The sequence below is a fragment of the Geotrypetes seraphini genome, chromosome 5 (assembly GCF_902459505.1).
Source record: "Geotrypetes seraphini chromosome 5, aGeoSer1.1, whole genome shotgun sequence".
NCBI lineage: Eukaryota > Metazoa > Chordata > Amphibia > Gymnophiona > Dermophiidae > Geotrypetes > Geotrypetes seraphini.
Window position 1 is genome coordinate 129,857,424 of NC_047088.1, and position 25,497 is coordinate 129,882,920.

Sequence of the window (25,497 nt, forward strand, 5' to 3'; positions counted from 1 at the left end):
GTAACTGTGCTTTATGTGCCTCAGATCTGTATTGCATCTAAGTTTTTTCCTGATTTTTCTATTCAGTGTTTTGGTTAACCACTGTGTGAACACATTGCAGTTTGCAAGTGCCATTTTTTGTTTTATTTTGGCTTTAACTTTTAAATCAGAAGGCCTTTGATGGGGTTGTTGGGTTTTTTTGAGTGTTGGAGCTCCTATGTATTTATGAGTAAAACTAATTGTTAAGTCTTGCCTGATATTGTATATTATAACAAATAAAGGTTTTTTGGCAAGTTTGCAAACACTGAATATATATTATGTGTGATCATTTCTAATAATACTTTAGAACAGGGGTGTCCAACCTGCGACCCAAGGGCCGCATGCGGCCCAGTGAAGTATTTTGTGCGGCTCCGGTCAAGGGCGATGCAGTGTTTTCCTCTGCTGCCCCTGGGTGTTTACCGTCTTGCTGGCTCCCTCCTCTGTCTTGCTGCAGCGTTTGCACGTTTGTGCGGTCGCAGAAACATTTTTTTTGGCCAATGCAGCCCAGGGAAGCCAAAAGGTTGGACACCTCTGCTTTAGAAAGTTAAATTTAGTATAGGTTTTATACTAACCTCCTCTTCTATGAAACTGCGATAGTAGTTTTTAGCACGGTGAGCCGTGCTGAATGGTCCACACCAGTGGCATACCTAGCATATGTGACAGCCGGGGCCCATCATTTTTTGACGCCCCCCCCCTCATCTATATGAAAAATATTATTTTTAGTAACAATCCACATATTGCACAACAAGAGTGTACCTAGGAAAAGGCAGCATCTTAAACACTGCAGTGAGCACTAAAACAAAAAAAAAACTCTGTGGAGTAACGATGTTCCTAAATGGACTTTATTTGAAAGAGTCAAAGTTCCAAAGGTACACCAAAATCATCCACATAAAATAATTTCATCCACACAAAAATAAATTCATCCACATAAAAATAGGTTATCCGCATAAAAGCCTTAAAGGACCCAACATGGTCCGCGTTGGGATACAGGACCCAACATGGTCCGCGTTTCGACAAAAAGTCTTCCTCAGGGGTCCTATAAATAATGAGGGGTATATTAAGAATGCATGTATGTTATAAGAGGTAGTGGTGATGAAATATAAGACTGTGAATGATATCTAACATGCAAAGAGTATAAAAGATGTGTGATAAGAGACATAGTGATGTGAGTGGTACTAATGGAAATGAGTTGGTGAAAAATTGTGGTAAGTATAGAAAATATTTGAGTCTATGCAAAATACAGAGTGAAGTGAAGAACTTAAATATATTTAAAAAATGGTGGACGTGCTAAACAAATGATCTGTGAATACTTATATTTAAATAAGCTAGAAAGACACAAAGGGAACTGTATGGGACAAAACGTGAATGAAGAATACATACCCTGGGGGTCCTATAAAGGTGAATACGTGGGAAACTAACCATTCATAACTTACATGCATTCTTAATGTACCCCTCATTATTTATTTATAGGACCCCTGAGGAAGACTTTTTTGTCGAAACGCGGATCGTGTTGGGTCCTGTATCCCTAGCAGACTAGGTCCTTTAAGGCTTTTATGTGGATAACCTATTTTTATGAGGATGAATTTATTTTTATGTGGATGATTTTGATGTACCTTTGGAACTTTAACTCTTTCAAATAAAGTCCATTTAGGAACATCGTCACTCTACAGAGATTTTTTTGTTTTCTCTGGATTTTCTTCTCTGCGGATATCTTGGGGTCAATTCCTTTTGTTTTTTGCTTTTGAGCACTAAAACACCAACACATACATTGTAAAACTAAACAGGCCAGATCCCGCACACTCAATTGATCCTGCACAGTCAATGCCAACTGAAAACTATGTGCTTTTCATACACACAGAATAGAGATACACCCTCGCCCAATATGGAATAATCACAAACTAAAAATAGAAATATGTAGACAAAAGTTAAACTGAACTGCTAAGAAACAAGATTATGCATACAATGCAACACCACAACACCATAAAAACAGTGACACATGTCCCCTAATACTGTGCAAAACATAAAGACAGTAGATGTCAATTTGAGAAACTAATACATAACAATCACTACTTTACAAATTAATAAATAAAAATAAAACAAATAATTAGAAATTAGAAAATACCATTTTATTGGACTAATCCATTTTTCAATTAGCTTTCAGAGGCCAAATCTTTCTTCAGAACAGTACAGTATACTGCTATGGTATCCTATCCTGACCTGAGGAAAGGGGGTTTAGTTCAAAAAATTGCCTTATTTCCATTTCCTATTTATAAACTTTTATCAATACAGTTACAATACTACTTCATTCTAAGTAAAAATCTTTCTACCTTAATCTTTCTGCTTTAATCATCTTCTCTTTGCTCTCTTCTTTCTATACAGCATTTGTCCTCTCTCCCTTCCATGCAATATCTGCACTCTCTTTGCCCCTTCCACCCAGCTTCTGCCCTCTCTCTCTCTCCCCCTTCCATCTACTGCCCACACTCTCTCTGCCCCTTTCATCTACTGTCCACCCTCTCTCTCTTCCATATGGCATCTTCCCTCTTTCTATGTCCCTTCAATAAACATCCTGTGTCCCTTCTCTCCTTTGCACATGATTCATTTCAATTTCACCCCCTCCATTTTCTGTCTCCACCCCCTCCCCTATGCTTTGACATCTCTCTCTTTCTCTTCTCCTTTCCTTCCTTCCTTCCCACTCCACACCATAGTCTGGTATCTCTATCTCCTTCCCTTCCTTCCCCCCATGCCATGGCATCTCTTCCTCCCCCTCCATGGTCTGGTATCTCCTTTCCTTTTTTCCTTTCTCTCCCTCTCATGGACTTGGCATCTCTGGTTCCTCTTCCTTGTCTTCCTTCTCCCTCTTTCCCTCTCTCTCCCCAATTGAGTGCTGCTGCAGCAGCATTTCTCTCCCCCCTTTCCCTGTGCAGCAGCAGCATTTCTCTCCCGGAAGAGCCGGCTGATTCGGCCTCCATTGACAGACCACTTGACTCTCTTTATGCTGGTTTGAGTAATATCAATTTAATAATAAATCAGCAATAGCTTATATGAATGAATCATTCAGCATACAGAGCAATAGAGCACACACCAGGCTGGCCAGACTGATGGAGAAATTCCGATGAGTTTTGAAACCATGGTTCAAGGAGCTTTCTTTTATATAATTCTGACAGCTCTGGCCCACGTTGGTACATGTTACATTTCACATTTTCATTAGTTAATCATATTCATTATCTCACTTATTAATCTATTGATTCGTTAACATTTCTGAGTGATACTGTGTGTCACGCCTTTCCCTCTAGGTCTATTCTATTTCCCCATAAATGTCCTGTTAATATACCAAGTTTCTCTTTTGAACACCTAGGCCTAACAGCTTTTTAGCTCTGTGGTCAGTTTTCTTAAGTTTCACAACCTTGTTTCTGTGATGCTTTTAACCACTGTCCATGCTGACTCGGGTGGAGGGTAGCTTTTCACAGGAATTTCCAGCTTTGCCTTCTGTTCGACCTTGCTCTTCTCAGAAAAAGCAGAAGTGTGGCTTTCAGAGCTGACAGCTTCTAGTCAGAGTGTGTCTTCAGCCATTTTAATCTCTCAGCATCCATTTTAAGTCTTTAACTGTGTTGGCCTGTTTCTGCTATGTTGGGGATTCTAAGAGGTCTTCATCTGTGCTTCTTGCCCAAGGCTTCTCTTCCCCTTCCTTCCTCATCCCCCTCTTCGAAGGCTGAGAAGGCTTTGAAATCCCAAGATCAGGATGTGGTTGAAGGTCATGCTGGTACTTGATCATGGAGCACAGGCATAAGGCCCAGATACTCAATAATTGGGCTTGATATGGGATTAAGAGGACAAATAAACTAACCCATCCCCAACTATAATATAGAGACATGTGTCACAGTATAACTCAGCAATTTTATAAGGTCATTTATGCAATTGTTATTATAAAAGAATCGTGGTGATAAATTATTAATTTACAGTTTGTTCAAGCAAAGAAGGTGCTATACTAATGGCCAGGGCCGCCATCAGGGCAGTACTACCAGTCCTGCATTCAGGGGCCCGGAGCTGACAGGGGGCCCGGGCTACCCCAGGGTCCTAGGCAGTGTTCTAAGGCAGAGGCGCCTGTAGCTCGCCAAAGCAAAGTGAGTCGATCACCCAGGACTCACTTTACCTTGGTGATCTATCGGGCCGATCAGTCTTCCTCTCCCCGACATCAATTCTGCAGTCGGAGAGGAAGTTCGGGCCAGCCAATCGCTGCCTGGCTGGGCGGAACTTCCTCTCCGACGGCAGAATTGATGTCGGGGAGAGGAATGCTGGTCGGCCCGAAGCAGGGAGAGCATGCGTCGGCGTCGGCTTTGGGGCCTGTTATCCATTGGTAGGTCATGTTCCCCGATGGCAGCGGCAGTGGCAGTGGCTTGGGGAATGGCAGGGAGAAAGAAAGAAAGGGGGCAGGCAGGTAGACAGAAGGAAAGAAAAGAAACAGAAAAAAAGAAAGGGGGCACGAAGAGAGGAAGAAAAAGTTGGGGGAGGGAATGAGGTGTGGAGGAGAGGAAGCATACAGGCTGAAAGAAGGGAAGAAAGATTGGATACACAGTCAGAAGAAGAAAGTGCAACCAGAGACTCATGAAATCACCAGACAAGGTAGGAAAAATGATTTTATTTTAAATTTAGCAAAGTGGAGGCAGTATTACCACAGTTTTCAAAGGAATTTGCCCAAATAACTTAATAGTTAACTGGGTAAATTCCCAGAGATGAAAACTTCCCTTCACTTACTATGCACAGTTCTGAATTTATATCTGCTGTCTATATTTTACAATATGGTCCCCTTTTACTAAACCGCAATAGTGGTTTTTAGCGCAGGGAGCCTATGAGCGTCAAGAGCAGCGCTGGGCATTCAGCGCAGCTCCCTGCGCTAAAAACTGCTATTGTGGTTTAATAAAAAGGATGGGGGGTATATTTGTCTATTTTTGTATGGTTGTTACTGAGGTGACAATGCATAGAGTCATCTCCCTTGACCTCTTTGAAAAAAACCCAGAATAGGAATGATAATTAACATTTTCTCAGCGTATAGTGTGCTTTGTGTTTTTTAATTTTACTGTTGGTAGATCATTTTGACTTGGTCATTTTAAAGTAGCTCACAAGCTCAAAAGTTTGGGCACCTCTGAGCTAGAGCGTTGAAACTGTGTATTTCTATTTTATCCCCCCTTTTACAAAACTTTGGAGCGTTTTTTAGTGCCAGCCGTGGTGGTAGCAGCTCTGATGCTCAGAATTCTATGAGTGTCAGAGCTGTTACCACCGTGGCTAAAATCCACACTACAGTTTTGTAAAAGGGTGGGGGGTTAGTTTGTGATGACATATTCCATACTAGGCGAAGGTGTTTTCTGTGTTCTGTTTGTTCAAAAGACATGGTTTTCTGTTAGGATTGATGGTGTAGGATTGATCTGTGCTGGTCTGGCTTGTTTAGTTTTACAATGGGTGTATTGATGTACTGCTCACTGCAATATGTAAGATGCTGCCTTTTCCTAGGTACTCATGTGTGACGTGTGGTTTGTTACTAAAAATCATGTTTTTCTTACAGATGGGGGGGGTGCCAAAAAATGATGGGCCCCGGGTGTTACATATGCTACGTACGCCACTGTATGTAAAGATACCAGAAAGCTGGCGTAGCAAAAACTTTAAGTAAATTGTTATTCTTCTAAGTTTTGAGTATTTAACCCTCCCACAATCTCACGGGCACTCGTTTCAAGTTTATTGAGATTTTGATTTAAACGCAATATCAAATATTTTCAATGCGTATAATAAAAATAAATTTGGGGAAATAAATAAAACCATTTGAACAATAAACATACAAACATATCCATAGATGATTAAAATTACATAAGGAGTACAAGGATAAACTACATTTGTTTAAAAATGCGTTCTCTGCACCTGCTCATAAATTTGTTGACTGGAAGGATCCAGCAATGTGGCCAGATGTCATTCAGGACAAAGACAGAGAAAGAATTGTGCAATTTGGATTAATGATGGAAGATGATTTAAAGCAAATGGCACAGTCTATGAGTAAAGATCTTGACAGACGTTCTTTTTATGAATATCTCCTCTATGCCAAATCACCCAATGGACGTGAGAAGATTTTAAGGGACTAGCTTAGGTGGAGCATTAGCAGAAAAGTATGTGTGTATTCGGCCCATGGAAGAAGGGGGGGGGGGGAAGGGGTGCGTGGGGGGCCCAATAGGATTGCTCAGTAAGGGGCCCAGAAATTTCTGATGGCGGCCCTGCTAATGGCTCTTCATAACCTGTCATATCCTGATCCGCAGAGGCATTATTGTAGGTGTAGGGAGTCCCTATTTCAACATTTGAAATAGTTCGGGCAACTAAGCATCTGTGGGGGTTCATAATCTGATCTGATATTCAGGATCGGTGGCATATGGAGTAAGTTCACAGTAAATATGGGTGGCTAACATTTTAATATACCTTTCTTTTATGGTTTCATCCTGTCATGAGTATACTATATCAAAAAGGGATAAAGGGATAAATTAACAAGTTAGATTATTTCCATGCCGTTCCAAAATAGCTGGGCTCAGTGCAGACTCAGCTGGGTCCAAATGCCATTAGGTTATGCTCATAGGCCAGGGTAGAAGTCCAGGCAACCACATCAAATCTTCTTAAGTCATCAACCTTCAGCTGGGCTCGTTATTTCTTCTTCACTGCACTTTACCTCACCTTAGCAGCAAGAAAGGGGATGGAAAGAATCCAATTAAAATGGAAAATAGCTAGGGAGCAATTATGGGAGTCAAAACAGAATGAAAATGCATAAAAGTCACAATCAAGCAAAACACATGAATCTTGCAATAGGGCTGCTGTTGGAAATAATTACAAACACATAAAAATATATATACTAATACTGCATAAGCCCATAAAAGAGTTAAAGTGTAAATCAACGAGTCTACAATTAAAGCTGTAGAAGTTCAAGGTCATAAAGGATGTCCAGTCCTTAGTAGCAACAGTCAAGAAGTCTTTGCTGGTAAGTCTTTAGGGTTTCCTAGGCGCTTATCAGATTCCTTCTCTGGTAGGAAGGTCCTTCCAATGGGGCTCGTCCATCATCTGGATCTCATACGGATGGAAATTCTCAGCGATATTTCAAATAGCATCTTTAGTAACTAGCATCAACATAATAGTGCAAATAAATCACTAATAGCAGAAGTGCAACTATAACACCAAAAAGATTCTCATGTAACAAACAGCGTCATCTGATATGGCAATTGTCTTTATAAAATGGACCATAATCAGCATGGAAGAAATACCTATAGAAGGGCATAATTAAAAAAAACAAAAAACGTCTAAGTCCCTAAGGCCTTAAACGTTGAAAGCAGAAGCAGGGAAAATGTCCATAACCAAAAAACACGTCCTTTTTTTGATAATGGCCTGCCTCTACATTCAGCTGTTTAAACGCCCAGACCACCACAATGTCTACACTAGAGAATGACACGGTGGCGGGTTACCCATGGCTAGCCACGTTTAGCCGCGGGTAGCCCGCCGAAATGGGAAGAAAAAATAGTGGCCTCTGTAGAACGGGGACAAGGCTATTCACCGCCCCGTGGAGCGGTGAATGGACTTGTCCCCGCAGTGAGGCAATCAAGATCGCGCGTTCCCTGCCATCTCCCTCTCTCCACCTCATCTTTGAACTAAAGAGCAACCGCCAGTTGAATTTCTGCCGGTTTGCGCGAAGAAAAAAAAAAGCCTCTCCTTTTCTCCTGCTCTTATCGCCATGCTGCAGCTACTAATTCTGACGTCGGAGAGGACGTTCTGGGCCAGCCAATCGCTGCCTGGCTGGCCCAGAACGTCCTCTCCGACTTCAGAATTGAGTCGGAAAGACTTCCTGTCGGCTTTAGTAGCTGCAGCATGATCATGGCGGTAAGAGCAGGGGCAACGTTATCTCATGATATATATTCTCCGTGGTTTTGCTAGTACTTGATCTATAATGAATATTTGTCTTGCGCGGATTTTTCTCGCCTCTGGTGAGAGTGAACGTCCACATTCCTTCATTTACAGGTATGTTTATATTTCCGCTTCACGCACAAGAAAAGGCAGGGTATGATTATAAAACTTTGGGTTGTGTCTTGCGTGCGCGCAATGGTCGATGAACTGACTAGGAACTGTTTATGTTGATATTTATATTTCCGGTTCACGCGCAAGAAAAGCGAGGGTATGATCATAAAACTCAGCGCAATTGATTATGAAGTTGATATAGGGTATGTTGATATTTACATTTCCGGTTCTCACGCGCGCGCCGACCGTGTTTGTAAATGTCGCTGCCTTTGCAAGCGATACCAAATGCGTGCTACACAATCGCAACAAAAGCGAGGATAGAAGTTTAAAAATCAGCCAAATTCACTATGAATTGTTTATATTGGGTATGTTTATATTTTTATGTGGGTATGTTTATATATCATGGAATGCTCATCGCGCATGCGCGCATCAATAGTCATTCTTGCACGGGAAGGGGTAGACAAAATCACGCGAGACAACGGCGCGCCGACAACCGAGCACGGACAACTGAGCGCAAGATTGATGTCGCGCCGAAGAAAAGCACTATTTTAAACAGCTCCGATAGGGGTGGGGGGGACATTGCGCTGCCATTGTGGGTTGTTTGGGGGGGTTGTAACCCCCCTCATTATACTTGAAACCGAACTTATTGCCTGTTTTTTAGGGAAAAAGTTAAGTTTTAAGTATAATGAGGGGGGTTACAAACCACCCACAACGACAGTGCGATGTCCCCCCCACCCCCATCGGAGCCGTTTAAAATAGTGCTTTCTTCGGCGCGCCGTCAACCTTGCACTCAGTTGTCTGCACCCTCTTGTCACCACTCCTCCCTCCCCTTCTTCCTCCCCGCCTCACTCCCTCCCCCTCCTGCCCTCAGCCCTCCCAGAAAAAATACAAAAAAATGACAAAAACAACTCCCTCCCCTTCTTCCTCCCCTTTTCATCCACCCCCCTCCACACTCCCACCACTTCACATCCGTTTCTAACTTACCCACCCCACTCCACCTACAGTCTCCAGCATCATGACTCGCCTGCCTCCTACCGTCTCGTGGGATCTTCAGTCCTCCTGTGAGTGGCTCTCTCTCCCTCCCTCACCCTCCCTCTCTCTCTCTCTCCTCCCTCACCCTCCCTCTCTCTCTCCTCCCTGACCGCAGTGTTTTCTTTCCCCTCCAGCCTCCTGTGTTGCAGCAGCTGTGACTACAACTTCACAATTGAATTCTCCAGCATCATGACTTGCCTGCCTCCTACCGTCTCAGCTCCCATGTCTGCACTTGGCTTGCCAGCTCTCCTTTGATGATCAGAAAAATGTGACATCATATCTATAATACTTTTAAAAAGACATTTTAATATACAGTTTATTGAAAATAAAGGACAACTGCGTACAGGATAAATGCAAAACCTTATCAAACATAACTTTTAATTTACATGGCTGTGTCAACTAGGTAGAATTTGTAATGCTACAAGATTGACAGCTTATATTGTTTAGAGATGTTCTTAATAGAGTAGAACACTTCTCATTCTTAATCCTTTAAGTATAAATTAGATGAAATGCATAGAGATGATATGTTAACATCTTTCCTTTCGTGCACACACAATTTTAGTCACCCATCTCCCTGTATGCCTCTTGTAAGGAGATGCGCATTTAGTTTGCTTTAAATCCAGAACTACTTACCATTAATAAAACAGGGGCACTGGTCTCCTGAAGTAATAGCATGTATTTAATACGTACTTCCTGAGTGCAGTGTCAAAGCACTAGCATTGAACAGGTGCGCCAGTTTCCCCAAGGCCCAGTCCATTTCACCTATATTTCTAACTTTCCTCTTGATGGGGAATAGCAGTTTAGCATTGAGCGACATGTACTCAGTTAATCAGAGTACTTCACGCTTGGAGAATTTGTGTTTGTGCACACAAAATCCATAATAGGAAGCCATCTTCTCTGTGAATCTATGACATTTTTGCAAAGTACTCGGTTAATCTAAGTACCTCACCACCAACCACCCCTGTTTCAGTGACCACTATTGTGGCTCACACTGCACACAGACACACACACACTGACTGAATGAGAACCAAAGAGTCAGTTTTCTCCACACTATGTCCATTTTTCAAATATTCCTGTGCTTGATGGGGGAACAAAATTTTAGCATTGAACAAAACGTACTCTATATGGACTAGATTTATGTATGTATCTCTATATATGATCTTTTAAAGTTCATAGCCTTTTACATCCTCCAGTTCAAACACTGAAGCTCAAGGCTTAACTATTTTATAACTAAAGCATACAGGAAACTTCCCTTTCTGTGAATTTAGGCTTTTGCACTAGAGTTTCATCCACTCCCTGTCAATTTCTACAATGTTCCTGTGCTTACCCTTGCAGTCATTATATCTCTGTTGACTAAGAATATTTTTAAGCATTAACAGGTCTTCATATACTTCTGACACAACATGCATTTATTTCTTCAGATGAAAGTGAGGATGTGGAACAATAATTGTCTTTTCAATTTACGACTGCTTTTAATGTTCAATTCTCCAATATTCCTGTGCTTGCCCTTGATGAGGAAAAATACTTTCTCATTGACAGAAAAGTACTCTATATGTGTATATGTACTATACTTATGTATGTATATAATCTTTTACATCCTCCAGTTCAAACACTGAATCTCAAGCATACAGAATACTTCTCTTTCTGTGAATTTAAGCTTTTGCCCTCATCATCATCCTATTTTTAGACCATGTAATTGTCTTTTCAATTTCAAACTTCTTATAATGATCTTTATCATTCAATGTTATTATTTGCTGTTCACATCATGTTTACTTCTGTTCAATAATACTTACTTTGCATTTAACTTTGCCCTGGGGGACCTATGCTCACTGTATTATGCTTTCTTCAATAATACAGTTACCCAGAAATAAAAACATTATAATACAACTATTGATTCCAGAATTTATTTTACACTCACAAACTCCAATGACATTATGAACTTATAATGACTAAGGTTGCCATTTAACAAATTGGTTATTATTATCTTTTAACATATTAAGACACTTCATAAAATCAATAACTAGAGGGCTGCAAACAAATTGTGGACAGTTTTGTTTGGGTTTTATTCGGGGGGGGGGGGGGGGGGGGGCGGGGGAGGGGTGTGCAGTGAAGCTTGTCTTTAATCTTTGAAATCTGTTGGGCCTGAAGACAACTGAGCGTGAAGACAACAGAGCGTGAAGACACTTGTAAGTTTGAACATGAATAACGATTTAAACAAACAAAGAAAATGAGATAATGATCTTCATAAACACTTTAAACATATATTCTGTCATGTAAAGATTATTAAGCAAATTCAGCTTTACAAATTTTAACAATTCATACAACAAACATATCATGCAAGACAAACAGAAATAATGAAACTTTGCATTTGACAGATGGATCAGATGAATAGACACTGCAGGCATCAGACTATGGGCATTTCATTATGACCCCAATGCAAACACCCACTATGCCCATTTACCTTCCACTATTACAGGTCTCACAGTCCCCAATGAATGTGTCTGGTAACGGGACAAAAACACCTGGGTCAAAAACTGAGAACTATCCCAAAATCTGCAGCCTGGAACTGGGTAACCTGGCCACCCTGTTACTTTTATTTATTAAACTCTTTTTCCAATATGAAAATGACACAGGGACACAGGAACTAAATTTCACCATCTTGTCCCTATGAGTTATGTTGCTGTCCTTGTCCCTCTCCCATTCCTATCATCTCTGCTTTAACAGTGTCAGGTCAAGACCACGCCAGGACAAAGGCCGCGCGCAGACAACTGAGCGCAGCGCAGTGGCACCTGCCTAACAAAATTAATAATGCATTTTTAAGGTCGGTTCATAAACAATTGCTTTAATAATGCATTTTTAAGGTCTCTGACGGGGGTGTCGAGGGGAGAAAACCCCCCACTTTACTTTTTACAGATGACACCACGTTGTGGGGGCATTGTGGGGGGTTTGGGGGAATGTAACTCCACACATTTTACTGAAAACTTCACTTTTTCTGTAAAAAACAGGGAAACAGTTAAGTTTCCAATATAATGAGGGAACTTACAACCCTCCAAACACCACACAACACCGCCACGACATGTATTAAGTGGTGTCAGGTCAAAAGCGCGCCGCAACAAAGGCACGCCCAGACAATTGAGCGCAGCGCGGAGGCGCGCGCCACACAAAATTACAGTTTTTAGGGCTCCAATGGGTTTTTTTGGGGGGGAACCCCCCCAGTTTACTTAATAAACATCGCGCTGGCATTATGGGGAGTTTGGGGGGTTGTAACCCTCCACATTTTACTGTACACTGAACTTTTTCCCTAAAAACAGGGAAAAAGTGACGTTTTCAGTAAAATGTGGGGCGTTACAACCCCCCACCCCCCCACAATGCCCCCACAACGCGGCGCAATGTCTATTAAGTAAAGTGGGGGGGTTCCCCAACAAAACCCCCGTCGGAGCCCTAAAAACCGTAATTTAGAGTGGCGCGCACCTCCGCGCTGCGCTCAATTGTCTGGGCGTGCCTTTGTCGCGGCGTGCTTTTGACCCGACACCGTCTTGCGCTCAGTTACTGGCGCTGAGTTGTCTTGCACTGAGTTGGGTGTCAGGTCTATGAACCAGTTGGGTGTCAGGTCAAAAGCGCGCCGGGACAAAGGCGCGCCCAGACAATTAAGCGCAGCGCACGCCGCTACGCCCCTCTAAATTACTGTTTTTAGCGCTCCGATGGGGGGGCGTGGGTGGAACCCCCACACTTTATTAGACATCGCGCCGCGTTGTGGGGGCGTTGTGGGGGGTGTGGGGGGTTGTAACGCCCCACATTTTACTGAAAACTTCACTTTTTCCCTGTTTTTAGGGAAAAAGTTCAGTTTACAGTAAAATGTGGAGGGTTACAACCCCCCAAACCCTCCGTAACGCCGGCTCGATGTCTATTAAGTAAACTGGGGGGGTTCCCCCCTCGCTCCCCCCATCGGAGCCCCTAAAAACTGTAATTTAGAGCGGCGCAGCGGCGCGCACTGCGCTCAATTGTCGGCACGCACTTTTGTCTTGCGCTGAGTTGTCTTGCGCTGAGATGTCTTGCGCTGAGTTGTCTTGCGCTCAGTTGCTGGCGCTGAGTTGTCTTGCGCTGAGTTGTCATGCGCTCAGATGCTGGCGCTGAGTTGTCTTGCGCTGAGTTGTCTTGCGCTGAGTTGTCTTGCGCTCAGTTGCTGGCGCTGAGTTGTATTGAGCTGAGTTGTCTTGCGCTGAGTTGTCTTGCGCTCAGTTGTCCCGCTTGTGCAGATTTCAGAAAATAAGTTGCACTCAATTGTCTTGCGCTCAAATGTCTCACGCTCGGTTGTCTTTGCGCTCACTTGTCTTAACGCTCAATTGTCTTCCGCTCATTTGTCTTGCACTCAGTTGTCTCGCGCTCAGTTGTCTGCGCGATTTTGTCCGCGTGCGATTGTCTTGCGCGCAATTGTCTATGAACCTTTAGAGAGGGTACCATTAACCACCACCCTCTGAAGTCTGCCACTAAGCCAATCATTGACCCATGCAGTTAGTGTCTCTCCTAACCCCATCAATTCCATCTTGCTTAGCAGCCTGCGGTGTGGGACACTGTCAAAAGCTTTACTGAAGTCCAGATACACGACGTCCAACTTTCTTGTTACCCAGTCAAAGAAGCTGATGAGATTGGATTGGCAGGACCTACCCTTGGTGAATCCATGCTGACTGGGATCCCAAAGATTCCCTTCATTCAAGATCGTGTCCAATTTGCTTTTAATTAGTGTTTCTATGAGTTTGCCCACTATTGATGTGAGACTCACCGGTCTATAATTCGCAGCTTCTGCCCTGCAACCCTTTTTATGCAGAGGAACGACATTAGCTCATTTCCAGTCCAGGGGAACTTTCCCCTTACTTAGGGAGAGATTGAATAGCTCAGCCAACGGTTTCGCCAGGACATCGCTCAATTCTCTGAGCACTCTTGGGTGCAAATTGTCTGGTCCCATGGCTTTGTTCACCTTGAGTCTTGCCAGTTCACTGTAAACTTCACCTGATGTGAACTCAAAATTCTGAAACGGGTCTTCTATGCTTTGTGTTGCCTTCAACTGCGGACCATGTCCCGGTGCCTCACAGGTGAAGACTGAGCAGAAGTATTCATTCAGTAGTTCGGCTTTATCGGAATCTGCTTCTACGTAACTTCCGTCCGGCCTTCTAAGGCATACTATCCCGCCTTTGTTCCTTTTTCTGTCACTAATATACCTGAAGAAGGATTTGTCCCCCTTTTTAATGTTTATTGCCAGAATTTCTTCCACTTGAAGTTTTGCCTCCCTAATTGCCATTTTGACCGCTGTAGACCTGGTCCTATATTCTACCTTTGCCTCTCTTTTCTCCATGCGCTTGTAGGAGAGAAATGCTTTTTTCTTCTCCTTAATGAGATGCAAGATCTCCACGGTGAACCATTGGGGTTTATTGTTTCTTTGTCATTTATTTACTGATTTTATGAAGCGTCTAGTTGCTTCATGTATGGTTGATTTCAGTGTTAACCACTTAGCTTCTACATCATTGGTCTCCGATGTCTTGCAGCGTCCGATGGACGAAATCTCCCATGTGTGCGAAGTCTGTGCCCCAGAAATTGAGTACCTTTGTTTTCATGTTTGATCTAGGGAAGCCTTTCCTAAGGTTGAACCATACTATGTTGTGGTCGCTGGAGGCTAGCGTATCTCCTGCTGAGACCTCTGAGACGCTTTCCCCGTTGGTGAGTACCAGGTCGAGGATCGCCTGGGCCCTAGTTAAGAGCCTCCTGCTACCGCTGGTTGTCGCTGAAAATGAGTTCCAGTCTGCATCAGGCATATTGAAGTCCCCTAGCAGTACAGCTTCTCCTTGTAGAGTGATATTCTCTATGTCTTCAATTAATTCTGCGTCCATGTCTTCCAGTTGTCTTGGGGTTCTGTATACCACACCTAGATACAGGCATTTTTCTCTGCCTCTTGCCAGGTTTACCCAGAGGGTCTCCCCGGTGTACTTGACATCTGTGATCCTGGTTGTTTTGATGTCCTCTTTAATGTATAGAACAACCCCCCTCCTAACCTGCCCTCTCTGTCCTGACGAAGTAGATTGTAGCCCGGAATAGCCATATCCCACCCATGTGAGTCCGTGAACCAAGTTTCAGATATTGCCACATCTAGGTCGGCATTCCTTATTTCAGCCTCCAATTCTAAAATTTTGTTACCTAAACTGTGTGCATTGACATACATGGCCCTCCATATCTTGTGTTTGCTAAGTCCCTGTGAGGCGTATCCTACCCGAGTCGGTGTGACTCCTAAAGAACTGTTTGCAATGTGGGTACTTACCTTGGACATGGAAGCGGAGTTTCGACTCACCTCATCAGGATAATTCCTTTCTGCACTAATATGTGAATGGGTACCTTCCCCCGACTTACCTAGTTTAAAGCCCTGTGAATGAGGCGGGCTAGTCGGTGTCCGAAGACGTTCTTACCCCTACTGGTCAGATGGAGTCCATCTGGTCCCTGAAGTCCTAGTAGCGCTTCCCCATGGTTTAGGAATCCGAAGTTCATATCCCGGCACCATCCCTGTAGCCACTCGTTCGTCCTCAGGATACGTTCAACTCTGGCTCTTCCCTTGCCTCTAACTGGGAGGATCGATGAGAAAACCACCTGCGCTCCTGTCCGCTTCAGCCTCTCACCCAGTGCTCCAAAGTCTCTGATGATGGTCTCTGGCGTGTTCTTGGCAGTGTCATTGGTTCCTATGTGGACAAGAAGCATAGGAAAGTGGTCTCGGGGCATGAGTAGTCTATCCAGACTGGCAGTGACATCTCGTATCCTGGCTCCAGGCAGACAGCAGACTTCCCTAGATTGCATATCCGGTCTGCAAATTGGTCCCTCGGTGCCCCTCAGCATGGAATCCCCGATGACTATTACTCTGCGCTTCTTTGGGGGGAGTCGGTCAGTTGTCCCTGGAGATGGAGCTGTGTGCTGGTCCTGCTCCTGTTCCTGCTCCTGTTCCTCATCGGCAGTTCCTTCCTGAAGAATCTGGAATCTGTTCCGCAGGGTGATGTATAGCTGCCCTGTTTGTAAGAAGAAGGAGAAGATGAAGAGATTGAAAAAGGGGGGGGGGGTCTCCTATGTTTGCCCGTGGAGGAGGTCACCAGCTGCCAGGAGTCAGTGCCGCTAGCCATTTCCTGTATCCCAATTGTTGGTTTTAAAGCTGATGATTTGGGTGTCTCGAGGATGGACTTGTCATGGGCCTACTCGGTGATTTGGGACAGCTCCTGGACGACTCCGTCGATGTAGGCCTCGTCCTCTCAGATGCTTCTCAGGCGTATCACCTCCTCCCTGAGGCTCCTTAGTTTCTGCATGAGATCTCCATCCAGCTGCGCAGCCTCCTCTGTCTGTGTAGAGACTGTAGTGTAGCACTGGGGGATGGTCTCAGTCTGCACAGAGACCTCTGTCCACCGTCCTGGGTCCTCCTCCTTCTGCACGCAGTCTGTGGTCACTTCCTGGATCCCCATAGCGACTGGAATATTGGTCTTGATTGTAGACTTCGCGCTTCTTGTCCTCCCTGCCATTGCTGAGTTGTAATTGAGGTCTACCTGTCATTAAGATAGAGAATTAGGAAAATTAGAAAAATCTGTCTGTGAGCAGGTGTGAGATTTTGAAAGATTAGGGTGTCTGAGAGTTGAAAGATTGGGGTATCTAGTGCTTGAAAGATAAGGGTGTCTGAGAGACTGAGAGTTTGAGATGTCTGAGAGGGTTGCTGTCTGTGAGTTAGTATGAGAGCCTGTGCGATTAGGGTGAAGGGATAGTGTAATGTAATGTAATTTATTTCTTATATACCGCTACATCCGTTAGGTTCTAAGCGGTTTACAAAAAATATACATTAAGATTAGAAATAAGAAAGGTACTTGAAAAATTCCCTTACTGTCCCGAAGGCTCACAATCTAACTAAAGTACCTGGAGGGTAATAGAGAAGTGAAAAGTAGAGTTAGAGGAAAAATAAAAATAAAATAAACATTTTAACAAGACAGCATTGATCTAAATACTTTGGAAGGTAGAAGAGAGGAGAGAAAGGAATAGAAGCAGAAGGGGGAGCCGTTGTTTTTGAGAGGTCCGCTTGTTGCCCTAAGGTATCGTTGTCTTGTGTAGTTTGGCTCTTCTTAAGGCTCTTCGCAAAGGTGCTCTCGCTAAGGCGAGCGCCTTTGCCACTCGCCTTCGCCGCGCGCCGAACGGCTGCGCACCGTTGGCTCGTCCCCTTTTATGGGGGGAGTTTGGCTGGTGATGTAAGGGATGGGCGGAGTTAGCTCTCGCCTCTTCCCCTGCTAGCACCGCCTTCTCTGCTCCTCTCTCTGCTTCTTCCTGCTAGCACACTCTTCTACCATGTGCTCAGGACTAGGCACAGCTCCTACAGTCTCCCTTCGGCTGGCCTTGCACTGTGGACTCTCTGCCGTTGGCTCGTCCCCTTTTATGGGGGGAGTTTGGCTGGTGACCTCAGGGGTGGGCGGAGTTAGCTCTCGCCTCTTCCCCTGCTAGCACCGCCTTCTCTGCTTCTTCCTGCTAGCACACTCTCCGCTCACTGTTCTGCCATGTGCTCAGGACTCTTCTACCTTGTGCTCAGGACTAGGCACAGCTCCTACAGTCTCCCTTCGTCTGGCCTTGCACCAGCCACCCAGTATTGCAACAAGAGCTTTTTTGCCACCAAGACAGCCATGTAAAGAGCCCTGCGTTGGGGTAGCGTAAGCCCTCCCTCAATCAAATCACGTTAATCTCCCAATAACAGGAAATCATAGTTCCATGGCACATCACGTTGAATAAGGTGCTCCAAAAATGGAAGAACTTGCAGCCATAAGGCAGAAGAAGGGCATTTCAAGAAATGGTGAATAAGGGTACCTGAACAGCGATTACATTTAGTGCAAACTGCTCCCTTCCAGAGGCCCATACGAGCCCCCTGGGCCCTGGAGATATAAGCTTGATGCAGAATTTTAAATTGCATTTCCCGAAAATCCGTGGAGCTCCCCCAAGATTTGCACATTGGCGAAAAGATCAAGAAATGCCTTACGGTCAAGTGTAATGTCAAGTTCTGATTGCCACTGTGAAGCCAGTCTGTCAATAGATCCCATATCCGAAGCATTCTTCAGAAGCCTATACCAGGTGGCTAATTTGTTGAAAGCAGGAGGCACCTGAAAGAAATGAACATCCAAGGGACCACAGAGCCAAGCATCCCCCCCCCCCATTTGCAACCAAGGGACAAGTAGTAATGCCGGGCTTGAAGGTAAACCCAGAAGTGAGTCTGGGGCAATTGCCAGTGGGATTGCAGTTGGGCAAATGTAGGAAACTGACCACCCCCTACGGTGAGGAAATCCTGAAGGGATCTACACCCTCTCTGCTCCAAAATAAGTTAAGTCCTAATATACTAGTTAAATTTTACCTGACATCCTAAAGGAATTATAGTTATAGTGGCATATGATGTAAAACTATATCAAAGAATCTGACAGGAGTCTGACCTAAGCAAAAAGAATGTCAAAACTATCCTATATAATAAAACGCTAGCCGCACATGCACACTCAGACCTATGTGATCTGTAATCCCTGATCTGTAGGTCCGTGGCCAGAGTGCGTATGCGGTGGCCAGATCGGGAAAGCACAGCAGAGCCGGCGACTACCCCCTCCCGTCCTCACTCACTGCCAAAACCACCACCTCCTCTTTCTCGCCGGCTCACCCGCGTTTAAATGGAGAGAAAAGCGCTGCACTGCTGTTTTCCTTCTGATTTGGTTTCCTTGCTGACTCGGACTGCTGCTTCTTCACGTCATCACCAGTGTTGCTGTCACTATCACTGTCCTGCCCTTTTTCCATCTGTTCTCCAGAACTGCCACACGTGCCATAAACTGCCACAGGCTCCACCACTGTACGCATCGCAGAAGCAGCATTGAGAGAAAAGCGCTGCACCGCGCTACCGCTGGCTTCGGCGTCTTCTGTCCACTGCGGCCAACCCTAGCAGAAACAGGATGTAGTCAGAGAGGGCGGGCCGCAGTGGACAGAAGACGGCATAGCCAGCGGTAGCGCAGTGCAGCGCTTTTCTCTCAATGCTGCTTCTGCGATGCGTACAGTGGTGGAGCCTGTGGCAGTTTATGGCACGTGTGGCAGTTCCAGAGAACAGATGGAAAAAGGGCAGGACAGTGATAGTAACAGCAACACTGGTGATGACGTGAAGAAGCAGCAGTCCGAGTCAGCAAGGAAACCAAATCAGAAGGAAAACAAAGCCTGTGCTAAGGGGGAAAAGACCAGAAGCAGACCTCCAAAGGTGGATAAAGCAAGGAAAAGGAAAAAAGAGCCATCTGTGGAAGAGAAGCTGCGGAAACTCCACAGTGAGATCAAGTTTGCGATTGATAGAAAGAAAGACAGAAAGCTGCCAAGGAGAGAGAGAAAGAAAGAAAGACAGACAGACAGACAGTGGCCAAGGAGAGTGAGAGAGAGAGACAGAAAGAAAGAAATAAAAACAGACAGACAGTGGCCAAGGAGAGATAGAGAAAGAAAGACAGAAGGCGACCAAGAATAGAGAGAGACAGAAAGAAAGAAAGACAGTGGCCAATGAGAGAGAGAGACAGAAAGAAAAAAAGACAGACAGGCAGGCAGTGGCCAAGGAGAGAGAGAGAAAGAAAGAAAGACAGACAGCAGCCAAGGAGAGAGACAGAAAGAAAGACAGACAGACACATCTATTCTAGCACCCGTTAAAGTAACGGGCTTAAAAACTAGTAGATTTATAAAGATGGTATAACAATAATACTGAAGTACAAACAGACAGACCAGTCTTGGTGGAGGAAATGCCTCAGACAGGGGCCCGCCCACCTCCACAATGGTGGAATAACGGTGTTCGAGCGATCACTTCACTGGCTAAAAACCTCCTATGTGCTACTTTATAATTGCTTTGAAAAATTGTGTGAAATAGAAGAAAACAACTTATCTTTCTTTCTTCAGGATCGGTACACCAACGGTGGCCAGCGTTTCACTATTAAGCTGCCTCAGGGTGTAACATATCCAATCGCACTAAAAAGCATACAAAAAAACTCAAATCAGAGTTAAAAAACATGTAAAACCGGTATAGATCTTTATAGCTTTCATGAAATTATATTAAGAAACCGGCAACATACCGTTAATGCGGACACCGGTGCAATGACGTAAAAATACATCAGCACCGGAAGTGGCAGTCCAGCTAACAATGCCAGTGATGACATAAGGATTTAGATGTGATACAAGATATTGCGGGGGAGAATATGTTTACTGAAAAAAAACACCTCTCTCTGCCGCTTATAGCATAGTTACCTCGTCTATATCGGGACCTCACAAAATTCCATGAACAGTTTACAGTGAAAAACATTACTACAGTTTAAATCCTAAATTTGTTCTTATTTTTCTTTTTCTTTTAAATAATTGTATTTTGTATTTTATAATTGTTTTTGTTTATTTCCCATTATTATGTTATTTTTTCAAAATTTTTCTTTTCTTTCCTTAAGCTCAGAATTGATGTTGAAAAATTCTTTAGAAAACTCCATCTTAAAGAATATTTTGCTCAACATTCTTTTGATAATGTTGATGATTCTGTCATCTGGAGGACATCCACTTGGACTCCTCCTATGCCTCCTAGTCCTCACTTGATGTTATATAAAGAATTAGTCATAAGAGTCGTTAGGAAATTCATCCACAAAAAGAGAAAATTATATCAACCGTATAATCTTTCTAAAGAATAATTCTCTGCTCTAACTTAAGAAATAATCAATAGATACGTATTTGCAGGGCGGATAAAGGAGGTGGAGTGGTAGTTCTTGACATAGACAAATATAAAGCGGAGGTGGTCCGGTTATTAAATGTTTCAACTGATTATCAAGAACTTGAGGAAGATCCCACTCCTCAGTTAGCTTTGGAGATTCAACATCTGACTTCTTCAGCTTTAGAACAAGGTCAGTTGACTAAGAAAGAATTTGACTACTTGAACAATCCAGATCCCAAAGTTCCAACTTTTTATATTTTACCCAAGATCCATAAAGATCCACACAACCCTCCAGGATGACCTATAGTATCCAGTAGGGGCTCTTTGTTAGAGCCCTTATCTTCTTTTGTGGATGTGTTTCTGCGTCCTATTGTATCAAAAGGTTTTTCTCACTTACGGGACTCCTCTCAATTTTTGGTGAAGCTATCTGAAATCACTGACCTTACTGATATTACTTTATTTGTTACTTTTGACGTTAAATCACTCTATACCATCATTTCCCAGGATGAAGTCACTGTTATTATTAAGGAGTTTCTTCAAGAAAATATGAACAACAGTTGGATCCCAACAGACTTAGTGATAACCTTGATGTTCTCGCTATGCGTAGGAACTACTTCAGATTTTTGAACAGATTCTTTCAACAGATCTTGGGGGTGGCCATGGGGGCCACTATGGCCCCATCAGTGGCTAATCTATTCATGCAGAAGTTTGAAAACATGTGGATCGTGAATAATCCTTTCTCTACTTTGATCCTCACCTGGTTACGTTTTATTGATGATATTTTTGTCATTTGGAAAGGTACAAGAGAGGAGTTAGATGCCTTTCATCTGTGGTTAAATTCGAGACATCCAACTGTTGAATTTAGTCTGACATATCATTCACATCAAATTTCCTTTTTGGATGTTCTGGTCACCAGAGATGATGATTCCATCAAAACCACAGTGTTTAGAAAGGCCACGGACAAGAATACATTTCTTGATTTTTCCAGCAATCATCCTGGTCCTTTAAAACGTAGTCTACCTACCTCTCAATTTTTCCGCTATCGTCGCTTGTGTACTATAAATCTAAGAGTAAACAACTTTACACAAGGTTAAAGAGAAGAGGTTATCCGACACCGATTTTGAAGAAAGCCTATAAGAGGGCTAAATTTCTTAATAGAGACCTGCTATTTACTCCGATAAACAGAAATACTGATGAAAATCTAGTGACTTGTATCTTACAGTATTCGCCAGGCATCAATCAAGTCACCAAGATACTTAGGCGACACTGGGAGATTATGGAGCTACAATCTACTTTTACTGACACCTATTTTCGAATTGCGTTTATGAGGCAGAAGAATTTCAAGGAGCTTTTAAGTCCCTCAGACCTAAATAAATCATATAAACCTCAGACCTCTCCTACTGGTCATTACAAATGCGATAAATGTTCTATTTGCCAAGTGACCCTGGAACTTACCAACAATTTTGTACATCCTTGTACGGGACAAATTTTTAACCGTAGACATCTGACTACATGTACATCGACTCTTGTTGTGTATGTGTTTATATGCCCATGTCCTAAAATTTATGTAGGTCAAACCACACACTTATTTAAAACACGAGTCATAGAACACAAGAGCTGCATTCGTAACAACAGACTGCAGGCTCCTCTGGTGGTACATTGCTTGGAATATAATCACACTTTTTTAGATCTACGCTGCTGTGCCATTGATCATATTTCAGACAATTTGACTAATAGATCTCAGCGACTTCTACGAGCAGAGCAGTTTTGGATCCATAGGTTAAACAGTGAAGAACCTATTGGTTTGAATGTAAGGTCTGATTGGAACAGTGTCCTTTAAATTTAAATTCACCTCAACGCTTTTTCGGGGTTGCAGTTTAAGGATGAAGCAGTGTTTAGTATAATTTTTTCTCCCTTCTAGTTTTTTCTCCTTTCTAATTTTTTCCCCCTTCCTTTTGTTAAAAAGGAAAGAAAAGAAAAATTTTGAAAAATAACATAGAAAAAATAACATAATAATGGGAAATAAACAAAAACAACTATAAAATAAAAATAAAAATAAGAACAAATTTAGGATTTTAGACTGTAGTAATGTCTTTCATTATAAACTGTTCATGGAATTTTGTGGGGTCCCAATATAGACGAGGTAACTATGCTATAAGCGGCGGAGAGAGGTGGTTTTTTCAGCAAACATATTCTCCCCTGCTATATCTTGTATCACATCTAAATCCTTATGTCATCATCGGCATTGTTAGCCGGACTGCCACTTCCAGGGCTGACGTATGTTTACGTCATTGCACCAGGAGGATTTAATCTGGCTTATCTCTCATGCCCGATTATCACAGCTCTAATTAAGAAATTTTCATAATAAATATTTGTGTGAAAAACTCAGACCCTGAACCCGTGAACTGGTGACAACACCAACTGAGGTTCAATAGGGGACCATCATAGTTTTCACTGTCCCCTAATACCATCCAAATATATTGAAACAATAAATACAACAAAGTACTTATCTGAATCAGATGGTATTACGTTGATATGGAACCTCAGAGGAGTTAAAGTGACTCGTGCAGCTAAAAACAATTCCTGTGTTGATTGTAGATAAATTCACTCTAATGACCCTGTCCCCCCATTCTCTCCATTATTGGCGATTATCTCTCATGCCGCCATCTTTGGATCTTTGAGACGCGATCGACGTCCGCATTAAAGGTATGTTGCCAGTTTCTTAATATAATTTCATGAAGGCTATAAAGATCTATACCGGTTTTACATGTTTTTTTTAACTCTGATTTGAGTTTTTTTATGTGCTTTTTAGTGCAATTGGATATGTTACACCCTGAGGCAGCTTAATAGTGAAACACTGGCCACCATTGGTGTACCAATCCCGAAGAAAGAAAGATAAGTTGTTTTCTTCTATTTCACACAATTTTTCAAAGCAATTATAAAGTAGACATTGCTTGGACCATCTGTAATAGGAGGTTTTTAGCCAGTGAAGTGATCACTCAAACACCGTTATTCCACCATTGTGGAGGTGGGCGGGCCCCTATCTGAGACTTTTCCTCCACCAAGACTGGTCTGTCTGTTTGTGCTTCAGTATTATTGTTATACCATCTTTATTTTCCATTTTTGTGAAAGTGTGTTGTTTACTATCAGTGGTTTTCACAATATCCGAGTATTTTTGCTATAAAGCTATAGATTTAGACATATTAACATATAAACAAATATACAATAGATAATAATATTGCTTAAAGCTAGACAACCAATTTTTCCTAACAAGAAGTGAACAGCACATAATGGGTTAACAGTATAGTGTATGTCTTTCTGTTGAAACAATCAAAAAACTCAGCATGGGTGGGCTTTTCTTTCCATCTGCAACATAGAAGGTGAAAAGCAGAAGTTAGTTACTTTTGCTTCAGTATGTGGCACGTTGAAAAAGACTCTTACTCATAAACCCAAATACAATATTCTGAATTTTAATCAGTAAAAAGCCCTAACTACAATATACTGAACTTCAATCAGTAGGATTAGACATTTCCTCCAGTAATTTATTAGGAAAGATTTTAAATAAAGCTATACGATGATTGCATTGTGTTAAAACCAGGAAGTAATCCTGTGTGTGTCAGAGAATCAGAAAAAAGAGGAAGTAACTCATTTCTTTTTATAAGCGCCAAGAAAAGGCAGAGAGAAAGGACTACTAGAAGTTTTAAAAACTACTATGGTAAGTAAAGGAAAAATAGCTTCTCTTTATATTGTTAATTATATTCAGCATTCATAAAACATTGAATTTGATGTATGACACAATACAACAGACAATGACTCACTGTAACATGAAAGGCTGCAGTTCTAGAAAAAAATAACAGACAAGTAATGTAATAATCATGGGAGACTTCAATTTCCCGGGGATAGACTGGAACCTGGGAACCTCGAACTGCGGCAAGGAGGCCAAGTTCCTGGAAGCGCTAGGGGACTGCTTCCTGGAACAAATGGTGGGAGAGCCGAAGAGAGGAAACGCCACCTTGGACTTGGTCCTAAATGGCATTACAGGACCAACAAAAGAAGTAGAAGTCACGGTCCCACTGGGGACGAGCGATCACAACATGTTCAACTTTAAACTTGACATCGGGAAAGGGAAACGTACCAAAACCTTAACCATGACCTTAAACTTTAAAAAGGGAAGATATGATAGCATGAGAGCCATGGTGAAACAACGGCTCAAGAAAAAGATGGACAAAGTTAAAACGATAGATCAGGCATGGTCCCTACTGAAAAATACTCTCATGGAAGCACAAAATCCCTACAACCTGCAGATTTCCAAAGAAAGGAAAACTAAAGGCAAAGGAGATGGCTTACTAAAGGCATGGCTTACTAGAGAGGTGAAGGAAGCCATAAAAGAAAAGAAGGACTCCTTTAAAAAATGGAAACGCACGAAAACATCTGCAGCTTGGAACAAACACAAAGATGATCAGAAGAAATGTCACAAGGCAGTAAGGGATGCCAAAAAGGACCATGAGGAGAAAATAGCGCAAGAGGCCAAAAATTTCAAGCCTTTCTTTAGATACGTAAAAGGAAAATACCTACAAAAGAGTCGGTAGGACCGCTGGATGACCAGGGAAGAAAAGGGTACATCATGGAAGACAAACAAATTGCAGACAGACTAAATTCCTTCTTTGCGTCTGTCTTTACGAAGG